Source organism: Muntiacus reevesi, chromosome 1, assembly GCF_963930625.1.
Source record: "Muntiacus reevesi chromosome 1, mMunRee1.1, whole genome shotgun sequence".
Classification (NCBI taxonomy): domain Eukaryota; kingdom Metazoa; phylum Chordata; class Mammalia; order Artiodactyla; family Cervidae; genus Muntiacus; species Muntiacus reevesi.
Genome location: NC_089249.1, coordinates 127,439,600 through 127,454,456, shown reverse-complemented (window position 1 = coordinate 127,454,456; position 14,857 = coordinate 127,439,600). Strand labels below are relative to the sequence as shown.

Here is a 14,857-nt window from a genome sequence, read left to right as displayed (position 1 = left end):
ATGCAACATTATAATTTTATTTAGCTTGCAAAATGATCACTGCAATAATTCTAGTTAACATTCATAACCACACATAGGTAACAATTTTTTTTCTTGTGATGACTTGTAATATCTATTCTCTTAGTATCTGTCAAAGATAAATTGAGTATTGTTACTGTATATTACATCTTCAGGACTTATTTATCTTGGAACTAGAAATTTTTACTTTTGTCTTCACCCATTTTGTCCACCCTACCTATGGCAACTACCAGTCTGTTCTCTTTATTAGTGACTTTTTTTTTTTTTTTAGGTTCCATATATGAGATCATACAGTATTTGTCTTTCTCTCTCTGATTTATTTCACTTAGCATATGCTCTCAAGATCCATCCATGTTGTTGCAAATGGCAGGACTTCCTTCTTCTTATAGGGAATAATATTCTACTGTGAATATATACCAATTTTCTTTATCTATCCATCTGTCAATGGACAGTGACACTGTTTCCTTGTCTTGGCTATTGTGGATAATGCCATGATGAACATAGGAGTGCAGTATCTCTTCAAGAGAGTGATTTTATCTCCTTCATATAAAAACCCAGGAGTAGAGTTGCTGGATTGTATTGTAATTCTATTTTTATTTCTTGAGGACCCTCCATACTGTTTTCCATAGTGGCCACACCAATTTACACTCTCACCAATAGTGAGATTAACCTTGATAATTTGGGTGAGCCTCATCCAATCAGTTGAAAGGCCTTAAGAGCAAAACTGAGGTTTCCCTGATGAAGAGGAGATTCTGTGGTTTACAGTGTCACCTCCTGCCCTAGAGTGTCCAGCCTGCCAACCTGTCCCTTAGATTTTAGAGCTGCCTAACCACCCCATTATGTAAGCCAATTCCTTGTAGCAAATCTCTGGTGGAGATAGAGGTACATAGGTGGAGTTACATCCTACTAGTTCTGTTTCTTTACAGAACTCTAACTGGTCAGCTGTTGGGTCAGCCTGGACCCGGCTGGTCTAGGATGGCCTCTCTGGGATGAATGAAACTCTGTTCCACGACGTGTCCCATCCTCAGACAGGTTACCTCAGGTTTATCCTCATGGTGAGGGGAAGGGGAGTGGGAGGGGGTGCCAAGGGAGAATGCGGAGGCATGCCAGGTTCTCAAAGCATAGCCTCAGAAATGGCACACCAGCACCTCGTCCTCATTCTGTTGGCTAAAGCTAGGCTGACTGGCACAGATTCAAGGCTGCAGAATAAGACTCACCTCTCAAGGAGAGGATATGCAGATGACATATGCAAGGGCAAGAATGCAGGGAAGAGTGAACATGTGAGGCTACAGTTGCCACTAACCTATCACAGACTGACCTGATAATGCAGAAAACGACCAACAGCAAAATTCTCTTGTAACAATAAACACTACAGTTGTGTATAGATAATAGATAATTAATAAGAGCCTGATATATAGCATAGGCCATATTCTATATTGGCCTATATGGGAAAAGAATCTTTAAAAAAGAGTGGGTGTATGTATATATGTAACTGATTCACTTTGCTGTATGCCTGAAACTAGTACACACTGTAAATCAATGAGACTCCAATAAAAAATTTTTACTAAATTATTTTTAACAACCAATATGCCTTTTCCCTCCTTTGAAGGCAATAAAACTATAAACTAAAATATTCAGAGCCTTAATTTTTGCACTTGTAAATGGAGGATAGTAACGTCACTTCATGGTATTAGCATAAGAATAATGAGGTATCCGTGAAAGGATCTGCTGTTGTGCCCGGCAGGAGCTCAGAGAACATGATACTTCGCTTTGATGGCAACACTTGAGAACTTCCACATGCTAGAGAAGAGAGGGCAAATAAATTTGAGGCACAAGACTAGAAAAAATTTAAAGTGCTTTTGTAGCCTCAATATGCATAGGTAGAAACAGTGGATTAGGAAAATGAATGTATGCGCTAAAAAAAAGAAGAAAGAAAATGAATGTATATATAAAAAGGAAGAAAATCTTCTCATTTGTAACAACAAGGATGAACCTTGGGGGCACTGTGCTAAGTGAAATAAACTAGATAGAGAAAGACAAGTACTGTATGACTTTATTTATATGTTGAATCAAAAAGCAAATTCATAGGTACAGAGAACAGATCGGTGGTTGCCAGAGATAGGAGGTAGGATCGAAAGGTTCAAACTTCCAGTTAAAGAGTAAGTAAGTAACGAGGATGTAAAGTTGAGCATCGTGACTATAGTTAATAACGCTATATTGCATACTTGAAAGTTGCTAAGAGAGTATATCCTATAAGTTATTTTCACTGTGAAGGTGACAAATGCTAACTAGATTTATTGTAGTATCATTTTGCAATAAATACAAATATCAAATCATTACGTTGTACACCTTAAACTACTATAATGTTATATGTCAACTGAACTTCAGTAAAAAAATATTCATAGGTAAAAATCATTTTTAATATAAAATACTTATTTGACAAAAAGCTCAGTCAATATATGGTGATTCCAAAACAGTTTTTGAAAAAAAAAAAAAACAGTTTTTGAATTTGCAGGGAAAAAACACCATATGGATACAAACAGAATCCAAACCCCATAATTTGTCTCTGTGGTTTTGAATTTTCTTATTTTAATAGCACATTTAGAAGCTATAATTTTTCATTTTGAGGGGAGAGAGGGGCTGTGCAGGGTCTTCATTGCTGCACGTAGGCTTTCTCTAGTTGCGGTGAGCAGGCTTCTCACTGCTGTGGCTTCTCTTGTTGTATAGCACAGGCTCTAGGGCATTTGAGGCTTCAGTAGTTGTGGCCCATGGACTTGCTTACCCCATGGCATGTGGAACCTTTTTCAATAAGCTGATGTGATGAGAAAATTAAATGAGATAATGCCCAATAAATGTAGCTATTGTTATAACCAATATGATAAAATGATGGAAGTATTATTTCAGAGTTTAGAATGCACTGAAATGCTTTTTTAAAAATCATCTCCAGGACTTCCCTGGCATTCCAGTGGTTAAGAATCCACCTTGCAATTCAGGGGACACAGGTTCGATCCCTGGTCGGGGAGCTAAGATCCCACATGCCAAAGGGCAAGAAAGCCTGTGCTCGCAACTAGAGAAGCCCACACACCACAACAAAAGGTCACACATGCCGCAGCTAAGACCTGGCACAGCCAAATAAATGATTAAATAAATGTTTAAAAAGTCATCTCCACTACCTACTTAACTCGCCTGTTAGCACTTGCACCCCCAAAAACTAACCCTGCACATTGGGGTGTTATTATACCAGCACACTGCAATGTCTAGACACACAGATTCTGTACCTGCAGTAGTCTGGAGGTTCATCTGTGAACTATCGAACTTGCTGAGTTTAGTCTGTCCCCAAAGAGCTATTTTTGTCGATGCAAAGAACTATTACCACAGGGTAGCGTCACATAAACAACTCACAACAAATTAAGTTGATAATAAGGAATATGAAGGAATCATAATGTGTAATAAAAGGCAAGAATAGCAGCAACAAGGCATCCTTCCCAAAAGCCGTGAGACTGCCAGTTTTAGCACGCACTCTTGCCAGGCCTGTCCCGCAGCCAAGTTCTTAGAGTACTGAACTAGAGCCCGCCAGGAGGCTGGTTCTCTCCCATCTGCCCTCCTCAGCCTGTGAGTCGTGTCTCCCTTCAAGGTCGCACAATGGTCCCTTCAAATAGTGCTTCCTCACACAAACATATGCAAGAACAGAATGGATGAATGAGGTGACTTTCCCCATGCATGTCGTTCTCTCTTCTCAATAGGGAGAAAATCTGTCCTCTGAAGCCTCCCCTGCCCCCCAAAAAAGATTGCTTTTTCACATCCTTTTGACCCAAAATTGGTCACAGGCCCATGCCCATAATGCAGAGGATGGGAAAGCAAGTATTTGGCATTTTCAGCATCCAAAGAGAGATGAAAGAAGGTGGGCTGTTGAGTAGGGATCAAGGACTGTCTGCCAAAGGAGGTTGGGAGGAGGGCAGAAGAGGTGGCCCTGGCAGGATTCCAGTGCCTCCCATCCTTCCTCCTCTAAGAGGTAGCTCCATTATTCTTCCAGATAGAATCCTACTCAAATAAATGTTTCCATGAATAAAAAGCATTTGTAACCCTTTGTTGCAAACTCAAATACCTAATATACTCAGTAAGTCAAGATTATTTACTTACTATTACATTCCCAACATCTAGGACAGTTCCTAGCATGTAGGAGGAGCTTATGTTCATTTCCTGTTGCTGCTAGAGGCAGTAAAGAATCTGTCTGCAATGCAGGAGACGAGGGTTGATTCCTTGGCAGGAAGATCCCCTGGAGGAGGAAATGGCAACCCACTTCAGTCTTCTTGCCTAGAGAATCCCATGGACAGAGGAACCTGGAGAGTTACGGTTCATAGGGTCTCAAAAACAGAGTCAGACATGACTGAGCACACATTACTATTGAAACAAACTTTGTGGATAAAAATGTCACAAATTTTTCTTCTTACAGTTCTAAAGGTCAGAAATCCAAAATCGGTTTACTGGGCTAAAATCAGGGTGCCACCAAGTAACCCTCCTGGAAGACCTATGAGAGAACCCTTTTCCTTACCTCTTTCTGCTTCTAGATGTTGCCACATTTCTTGGCTTGTAGGCTTTTTCCAGCAACAGCATCTCTCTGATGTCTTCTTCTGTCATCATATCCTCTCTGATTGTGACCTTCCTATCTCTCCCTTATAAGGATCCTTCTGGTTATATTAGATGTACCCAGATAAACCAGGATGATTTCTCCGTTTCAAGAGCCTTAACTTAAACATATCTGAAAGACACATTTGCCATGTAAGATAATGTATTCACAGCTTCCCAGAATTAGGCAGTGGGCATCTTTGAGGATGTGGATATCATTCTGTCTACCACAGAGCTCAGTAAATATTTGTAGAATTGTTGAATGAACAGTAAACTGTCAGCATTGGGTGCTGCTTTAGACAGCATCTAGTCTGACCTCCTACGAGGTCTAAGAATCTCTTCACTGGCAGACAGTTATTCTGCATCTGCTTGAATATTTCTGATGCTGAGGGCTCTCCACCTTCCAAATCAACCCTTCCACAATTGGACAGCTGTGAATCTTAGACATTTAATCCTTTCTTCCTTACCTTACTTCTGCCCTTCTATAATTCCAATTAAATATGTGGTGGTGGTGGTTTAGTTGCCAAGTCGTGTCCAACTCTTTGTGACCATACAGACTGTAGCCAGCCAGGCTCCTCTGTGCATGGGATGTTCCAGGCAAGAATACTGCAGTGGGTTGTCATCTCCTCCTCCAGGAGATCTTCCTGACTCAGGGATTGAACCCACATCTCCTGCATTGGCAGGCAGATTCTTTACCAACTGAACCACCTTCTGCCTTTCTTTCTGGAGAGTTCTATACATTATATCTTTTATATGACTGTTCTTATCATATTGTGGAGGAAAAAACCAACTTACTGTATTTATCACTTAGGAATCTTTACTTCGCACAGGTCCACCTCAGTCATTGGGAGTACAAAAAAAAAGACGGCCCCCTATCTTCAAGGGGATTATTGTGAAAATGAATCCTACACATAAAATGATACAGTTAAAGTTAAATGAGGTCATTCTTGTTAAGTGCTCAGCATTGTGCCTGGCACGTAACAAGTGTTCCAGAAAAATGTTACCTGCTCTTGTCACTGTTCTTACCATGCAGAGATGCTCTGGGTCAAATGACTCATTCACCTGGAGTTTGCTGACAGAGTGGTGACTAGAGAGGACTCAGGGAGGATGGAAAATGGAAGGACAGGCAGAATATATGAATAAACAAACATCAGGACTTCCCTGATGGTCTAGTGGCCAAGACTCCATTCTTCCAATGCAGGGGGCAAGGTTTCAGGGAACTAAGAGCTCACATGCCTCTTAGCAGGGTCAAAGAAAAAAAAAAAAAAAAAAAACTTAGGGTAAAGGGGAAGGCATTTCAGGCTGGGCAAACATAGCAAGCAGGGAGTCAGAGGCCAGATTAAATGAGTCAAGTTCTAGGAAAATTAATAGACTCATTTGTCTTATATAGAGTTGCTTGGGCAAAGCAACACAAAATTTATCCAAGTTGTAGATAGCAGCTGTAGATAGCGACTGCCCCACGATCTCTCCACGTTCTGTCTTCCTGAGCCCTTCCTGGGACTTGTAGACTCTATAGCCTAATGGTTTCAGGTCCAGGGGGTGTTTCTAGTGAATAGAACACTTCTGTCAACCTGCCTCTTTGATTTCCACCTCCAGCTGGGAGGTCACCTTTAGCTCCTCTTTGCTCTGTGCTCAGCGACCACTAACTGTGTCCCCCTCCTCACCCAACCTTAACCCCTAAAACCTCAAGGAATTGAACACAGACACTCAGTTGGATTATAACAGAAGTGAGAGAAGTTGAGGCAAGGTCAGAGCTGGACTGTGGGCGTGTGGATGGTCCCTGGAAAGCTGTTGTGTCTGTGTTAGTGATAAGCATGAGATGCGTCAGATCACTGAGAAAGCAGGGGCACATCCATGGTGAACAGAGGGCTCAGAAGGAAGAGGACCCAGGAGCAGTTAGCAAGGAGTCCTTCCAGTCTCCACTTGCTCACCCCATCTGCATCTGCCTTCTCCCAGCCGTACTTCCTTTTAGCAGAAAGCTGTTTCCTGCTCAGTCACTCAGTCCTGGCCAACTGTTTGTGGCTTTTGTGGACTGTAGCCCGCCAGGCTCTTTTGCCCGTGGAATTTCCCAGGTAAAGATACTGGAGTGGGTTGCCATGCCCTCTTCCAAGGGATCTTCTTGATCCAGGGATCGAACAAGAGTCTCTTGCATTGGCAGGCATATTCTGTACCACTAGTGCTGCCTGAGAAGCCCCTTCGACAGAAGGATAGTGGGACAAAGGATGATGGCTCCGGGCGGGCAATATTTTTCTCCTTAGAAAATGCATAAACACACATAGTATATTTTATTCTGATAATTAACTTGATTGGACATTTTGCTGAGACTGTTTCTTAAGGAGTTGTAACCTCATAGCACCGAAGTACAAAAATACTCAAAGAGAGATTAGTTTCACTGTAGTTTCCAATGATTGATTCTAAGCTTTGCCATTCTATTTCTGTTAGACAAAGAATCAGAAGACAACAGTTCAGTTCAGTTCAGTTCAGTCACTCAGTCATGTCTGACTCTTTGCGACCCCATGGACTGCAGCATGCCAGGCCTCCCTGTCCATCATCAACTCCCAGAGCTTACTCAAACTCATGTCCATCGAATCGACGATGCCATCCAACCATCTCATACTCTGTCATCCCCTTCTCCTCCTGCCTTCAATCTTTCCCAGCATCAGGGTCTTTCCCTGAGAGTCAGTTCTTTGCATTAGGTGGCCAATTATTGGAACTTCTGCTTCAGCATCAGTCCTTCCAGTGAATATTCAGGAGTGATTTCCTTTAGGATGGACTGGTTGGATCTCCGTGCAGTCCAAGGGACTCTCAAGAGTCTTCTCCCAACACCACAGTTCAAAAGCATCAGTTCTTTGGTGCTCAGCTTTCTTTACAGTCCAACTCTCACAACCATACATGACTACTGGAAAGACCATATCTTTGACTAGATGAACCTTTGTTGGCAAAGTAACATCTCTGCTTTTTAATATGCTGTCTAGGTTGGTCATAACTTTTCCTCCAAGGAGCAGGCGTCTTTTAATTTCATGGCTGCAGTCACCATCTGCAGTGATTTTGAAGACCCCCAAAATAAAGTCTGTCACTTTTTCCACTGTTTCCCCATCTACTTGCCATGAAGTGATGGGACCAGATGCCGTGATCTTGGTTTTCTGAATGATGAGTGTTAAGCCAGCTTTTAAACTCTCCTCTTTCACTTTGATCGAGGCCCTTTAGTTCTTCTTCACTTTCTGCCATAAGGGTGGTGTCATCTGCATATCTGAAGTTATTGATATTTCTTCCAACAGTCTTGATACCAGCTTGTGCTTCATCCAGCCTGGTGTTTCGCATGATGTACTCTGCATACAAGTTAAATAAGCATGGTGACAATATACAGCCTTGACATACTCCTTTCCCAATTTGAAACCAGTCTGTTGTTCCATGTCCAGTTCTAACTGTTGCTTCTTGACCTGCATACAGATTTCTCAGGAGGCAGTTAAAGCAGGTAAGATGAAAGTGGTAAAGGTCAAATAACTCTCCTTGGTAAGACTCTAATCAGGTGTGACTTTATGGTCAACATTCACTTTAAATGAGATGGAATCAGGATGAGAACCTGACTCCCTTCTTTGAACCACCAGCCTTGCACAGCCCTGGAGCCGTGTCTGGAATGTGAAACCAAGACCAAGTATTTACTCCATGGTCTTCCAGCAGTGACTTGAGTTGGGCATATTTTTGAGCTTGATGAATTGAAAACAGGAACTTATAGAAAAACATCAGGAAAAAGCCTCTTTCTTTAAAATTTCTTATTAGAGACACCAGCATTTCAATTTATACATAAACAGAGAAAATACCATCCCTCCTCAAGAACTAGATCTGTAAACCACTGTTTAAAGTAGCTCATGTAGAGAGCCAATTTAATAAGATGGGGAAAAGTCTAGCCTCACATCCCCTATATTTTTTCCTCCTTGTTTACTCAATTAAACAAGTACTTCCACAAAAAGCCGACCTCTAATTGTGTAGACTTCAGTGAAAGAGAAATGGAACTTGCTGTAAAATAAATTCTTGGGTGCAACTAAATTACATACCACTTCTCATACTTTCTTTTTTAAATTGCCCATTACTTTAAATGAAAACATGCTTTAGAAAAGAACTGTAAACACTCAAAACATTTCTCAAGGACCAGTTTCCCTTCCTCCTGCTGATACAATAAAGCTATGTTCCGTTTTCCAATATTCTCCAGCTGAAGCTCTGAGTTATTTCATAGCTGCATTCACGGTTTTCCCAGTAAAACTTGAGAGTTCCACTTCCAAATCACTTGACGAGCAGAATCCAGCTTCAGTCCGTTTTTTAGCAAATGAATCTACCTTTGTGTCTATTTATGTGACATGATGAGTGTTTCCTACCCTCATGTAGTAAAGTCTCTCGATACACTCTGTCCTCCTCACTTGAAACAGAGACAAGTCATGCTCCTTCTGGGCCACAGGAGAGGGGTTAGAACATGAGCTGGGGAATCAGGAAACCCCCCTGGCTGTAGCCTCCTGCACAATCCACCTAAGCTTTCTGAGCCTGAGTTTCCCTATCTGAAAAATGGGAAATAGCAAACCAGCCTACCTCCTAGTGTCTTCTAGGGGATCAGATGAGATCAGACATGTTAAAAACACCCCCAATAACCACCCAAATAGCAGTTCCAATAACCATTTTAAAAATTGTTCCTGTGAGGTGTTTTGTTGCTTTTGTCCTTAACTGGCATGAAGAAAAAGAATCCAAAAATCTCATTTTCAGGTCCCAAAACGGGGAAGTGGTACTACTTTGGTTGTTCTTTTTAAATTATTCTTTCTTCCTGTTAAGAGCCTGGTTCTCAGTGAGATGAACCCTTCTGAGAACTCCAGCACACTTTTATGCCTCAACCCCAGCCTTGCTTCACTGCTGTTGCTTCTTATAAGCAGATATAGTGTCATTAGACAAATTTAAATCAAGAATCCTCATATGCTAGCTTTTATGATTTTCCCAGAATGTACATGATCTACATAGTACTAGTCAAAGTGTGAAAAGATTAGAAAGGATGCATCCTCATATTGTCTCAGAAACTACAGAATCTCTTTGAAATCCATTTTCTTAGATTAAAAAAAAAAAAAAAAACTAGATTGGAACCTGTGCTCAGTACCAGAGAAAGAAAATATTTTTTTCCTTGCAATATTTGTGAATTTTGGAGCAAAAAATTAATCTTCACCGTGACATTTTATTGTTATGTTAAGCCTCTTTCTCGTAATTCCACTTGAAGCTTGAATCCCACACATTTTTTATGCCATGAAACACACACACTGTTTAAGACAAACAGGAACTAGGAAAACACTCCCACAATGACCTACCACTTCTCTCTCCTTCCCAGGGGAGGTTTTGTTTTGTGGTCCCCAAAAGGATTTTTAAATATCAACATTGGCGGGCTTCCCTGGTAGTTAAAAGAATCCTCCTACCAATGCAGGAGACACGGGGTCTAGCCCTGATCTGGGAAGGAGCACCAAAGCCCGTGCTCCACAGCTATTGAGCGTGTGCTCTGGGGCCCAGAAACTTCAACTACTAAGCCCAAATACCGCAACTACTGAAGCCCAGTCACCCTAGAGCCCAAGCTCTGCAACAAGAGAAGCCCACGTACCACAACTAGAGTAGCCCCCACTTGCCACAACTAGAGAGAAAAAAGCCCGCACAGCAAGGAGGAACCAGAACAGATATATATATATAATATATATATATATAAATACTATATATAATATATATATTATATAAAATATAAATATATTTATATATTATATATAAAATATAAAAGTATTTTAAAAAATCAACACTGTCTACTCAAGGAGGGGCAGTAGAGGACCTGATTACATGACCACCCCCACACTAAGAGGATGCTAATGTAGACTCTAGCTTGGTGTCAGGGCACTGAAGTCAGTTCTCAGCCCAGCTCTGGGTGGCAATGGAAGCTCAAGTATTGACACATCCCAGTCCAGCACTACCACAGTACCTCAGTTACATCATTCCTATCAGGGTTGCAGCAACCATCCAGTGCGATCATACCAGCAGAAATGCTGCCAGAGCTGTAAGGCACTGTTTAAGCGTCAGCCTCATCTTATGACGTGATAACCAGGAACAGACACCATGCTGCCATCAAAGCAGGCTGAAGAATGAACGTAATGCCTTGAGATTGGTGAACCATCTGTGAAGCTCTGCTCTATTTTGATCTTGCCCATCAAAAATTCAATGATTCAAGGAATTGGGATGACAAAACATCCATATCTCAAGGTGGAGATGTAGGAGCACCAACCCAAAAGGAAAATATTCACACACACCAAATAGCTGCTCTTCTGACAAAGAATACCAGGATCCATCCAGCCTTGCCGAAGCAGCTTCTTGCCTATACATCCACACAGGAAAGCAGAGTGGAATGCAGGTTGCTTTTACACTCCTCCTGCATCTGGCATTCCTGGGGAAGAGAGATAGAGACCAAAACACCCATGTAGTCCAAATCCAGCTTCCTCATAATGCCATCAGTCCTTTCCTGACGTTCTAAATGTGTCACTTCAACAGGATTTCTCGCCATCAATTGCCAACCTATTATCAAATATCTAGCACAAGAAGATGTGGCAACCTGAGTTGGTTTGGGGGGACAGTGGTTTTGCTGCAGTTCTTCCCACCTTCTCCAGTATTAACCACCTCATCGCAGGCTGTGTCTTGGCTCCATACGCGTGAGTCACAAATGGCACTTACATAATCCGTACCTATATCTGTAGCGTTTCTCTTTGTCAGTTCGTTCAGTTTTGGTATCCTTCATGCCCCCAAATTCTAGCTTAATAATGTAGAAAGTCTTCTATGTCTCCTTGTACCTACAGCATCTAACCACGCATTCAGACTTATAGATGACACAGAGTTGAGTGAATGGAACAGCAGCAAGGTAAAAGGCTGTAACCTCCAGAGGCACTCAGGGCAGAAACAGTGGGCTGTGTTTTCTCCAAGAGCACCTCACTGGAGACGCAGCTACAGTGGAACTGGATGTGAACACCTTATCAGCCATTTCTCCTAGAGGCTTATTTAATATTTTACTTATATAAAGCTTTTATATAACCTTATATAATTGACTTTCTGAAATTAGTGCTTTTATGCAAAACACACCTAGCATTTGAAAAGAAAGAAGGTAAGGCTTAGAGCCTCTGAGGCTGTATGGCATCTTTTCACCAAAACCAGAAGTGTTTGCCTTTCACTAGTTGTTTCTCATGTGTGTGTGTGTGTGTGTGTGTGTGTGTGTGTAAGGTCAGATAAATTTTTTCTACAAAAGATTCACACTGGAATCATGAAGTTTATTGAGCATCACTGGAAAATAACACCCTCCAACCAAGCATCCCATTCACCTGGGCTTTCGTGTCAACAAGTGCAAGGCAGCACAATCATGAGAGAGAGCTTTTGACAGTTGTGTCTGCGCCCCCAGAAGCCTGTTTCCATCAGTGCACTCATGGAATGAATCTGGGGCTCATTTGAGGCATTTGGGCAAACAGAATAGAAGGCTGTGAATAAGTGCTATGGATATAAACAGGTCAGACTCAAGAGGCCACATAGGGGTCAGATAGGCCCTTGTATAACCTGGTGCATTGTTTTATGAATTCAGATTAACCCTGAACAAACACAAGCCAGATACAAGAAACATCTGATCCAATTTGGTATATAAGGTGGGTGTAGGTCTAATAATTCAATAATAATAATGATAATAATTGAAGGAGAGGACTCAGGGTCTCCTCTTAGCATTACCTGAATATATTCAATATCTGTTTGAAAGCAATAATTAGAGTCTGATTAAACAGTCCTTTTCCAGCAGAGGCTATTGAGCATCTTTCTGTTTAGCTGTATCTTAGGTAAACGTGTGAACTATAATTGCTTCAATCAGGTCCCTGTCTCAAGTGGGCTTCCCTAGATGCAGAGCCTTCCATGAAGATTTTTGTGAGTGTGTTATTAGGTGTGCCTTTGGGAGAGAGGAAGAGATGCAGGAGAGGGCTGCAGGTGAGGACAGCTGGGTATTAGCTTCTTGATCTCAAGGCGACCACTGGGGAGCAGCTTATACCAGAGTCATCCCAGCTTAAGGGAGGGCCCAGACCCCTGTGTGCTCTTAGCTGCAGGGGGATGGTGCAGTGACATGAGCATGAACTCTGGACACAGCCCAGGTTGAAAGCCCAGGCTTTGTTCCTCACTATGTAACTATGTGTGTGCATGCTCAGTCCCTAAATCATGTCCGACTCTTTTGCAACTCCGTAGACTATAGCCCACCAGGCTCCTCTGTCCATGGGATTTCCCAGGCGAGAATACTGGAGTGGGTTGCCATTTCCTTCTCCAGGGCATCTTCCTGACCCAGGGATTGATCCTGAGTCTCCTGCATTGGCAGGCAGAGTCCTTACTGCTGAGCTACCTGGGAAGCCCTCGGCCAGGTGAGCAACAGGCCACTCACAGATCCATGATGGTAGCTAAGCCGATGGGACGAAATCTTTAGAAGCCAGCTTATGTGGTAGGGGATGTGGTTTTCATCCCAGCCCTGGCCTCACAAAGGACATGACGACATGACCATGAACCCCTCACATGACCGCTAGCTGTCAATTCCTCATCTGTAAACTAGGGGCAGGGATGGTAGAAATGGATTAGACCGTCCCTGTACTTTCAGCTGCAAAATGAAATGATCTCAGTAACGGAAGTGGGGGGGCTCGCTGAGGAATAATGGACTTTTTTTCTATTCATGGAAAGTAGCTCATTAATGTAAATATGTCCTTGAATAACCGCTCCATTGAATCTTCTTCTCTCACCTGGAATAGCTCTGGATACACAGGCAAATCTAAGAAGACAGGCAGTAAATTGCCCTGAAGGCATATGTTCTAAAAAAGGATGGCAACGCTCTGTTTTCAGACAAAGTGCTTTTGTGGCAGTTTACCTAAAGGGAGCATTAATGCAACCCAGCAACCTCATTTAACTGACTCCTATATTGTAGTAAATTAGAGGCAAGAGGCTGGAGTAAAAGCATGAGCCAAATGTTGTCCCTGAAAAACTATACACTCTCTAGGGAGAATGGTTTGGAAAAATCTATCAACTTATAAATATGTTTATTCTTTGCACAGCCCGCTCTCTGGGAATTTATCCTATAGATATATACATATGAAATGCCATTTATGTGAGTTTATTATTTGTTCTACTTTTTCAAAAATAGTCCAAGACTGCAGCAGCTCAGTGGTCCATCAATAAAGAACTAGTTTGAAATAATAACAACTATGGTACCTTTCACTCAGTAGAATGCCGTGTAACCAAGAACATCTGCACTGGTACAGAAACTTCTCCAGAATATACTGATAAGTGAGAAAGCAAAGGGAAGAGTAGTATTATCATAGATTACTATGTGTTTTATAAACATATGTGCATATATAATGTTTGCTTCTTTCTGTGTAATGGAGGTGATAAGATTCTATATTTATACTCGTGTATCCATAGATATCTGGAAGTCAACTTTTGTGTATATGGAAAGATACCAAAAACAAAACAAAACAAAAAAAAACCCCACAAAAACCTATAAGCAATGAGGAAGTGAGAAAATGGGGTGTGTGGAGACATAGGTAGGAGTGAGGGATTTCACCAATACCTTTTTTTAAGCTAATTTTTATTGGACTATAGTTACTTTATATTGTTGTGTTAGTTTCTACTGTCCAGCAAAATGAATCAGCCACACGTATGCATACATCTCCCTCCCTTTTGGACTTACTTCTCATTCAGGTCACCACTCATTAATCACCAATGCCATTTGACAAATTTTCTTTCTGGATTTTTCCCCAAACACCATGTATTTTTCTGTAAGCAGAATGGAGTCACTGTTTGATTAAAAATTAAAATGAAAATTTTAAAGGGAGGCAATCAAATCTAGTTATTCCAACATCCTTTATCTCATGCTTTCGTTCAGGGATCAGCAAACTACGGCTGGTGGTTAAATAGTGAGACCACATGGCTCCCAGTGCTGAAAATGTTTGCTCTCTGGTACTTTCCAGAAAGTTTGCTGAGTCTCGCTGTAAATCATGGAGTTATTTGTGAGACAGCTGTGACTCCACTTACTGGTGAGCTTCAAGTCCTGAAGGGTTTTGTCTTCTTTACATCAGCCTCTCTGACCACAGGTAGTTATGCATGAAGAAAAAAAGGCATGATATTGTACCAGTTACAAAGAGCATTAACTCTG

The 14,857-nt window shown here is 41.6% G+C and overlaps 1 protein-coding gene across 2 annotated transcripts in view; it reads left to right on the top strand.

Moving 5' to 3' along the window:
* AK5 (adenylate kinase 5) overlaps positions 1-14,857 on the top strand; it is a 258,098-nt gene that overhangs the window by 175,619 nt on the left and 67,622 nt on the right. The gene's annotated exons all lie outside the window — the stretch shown is intronic.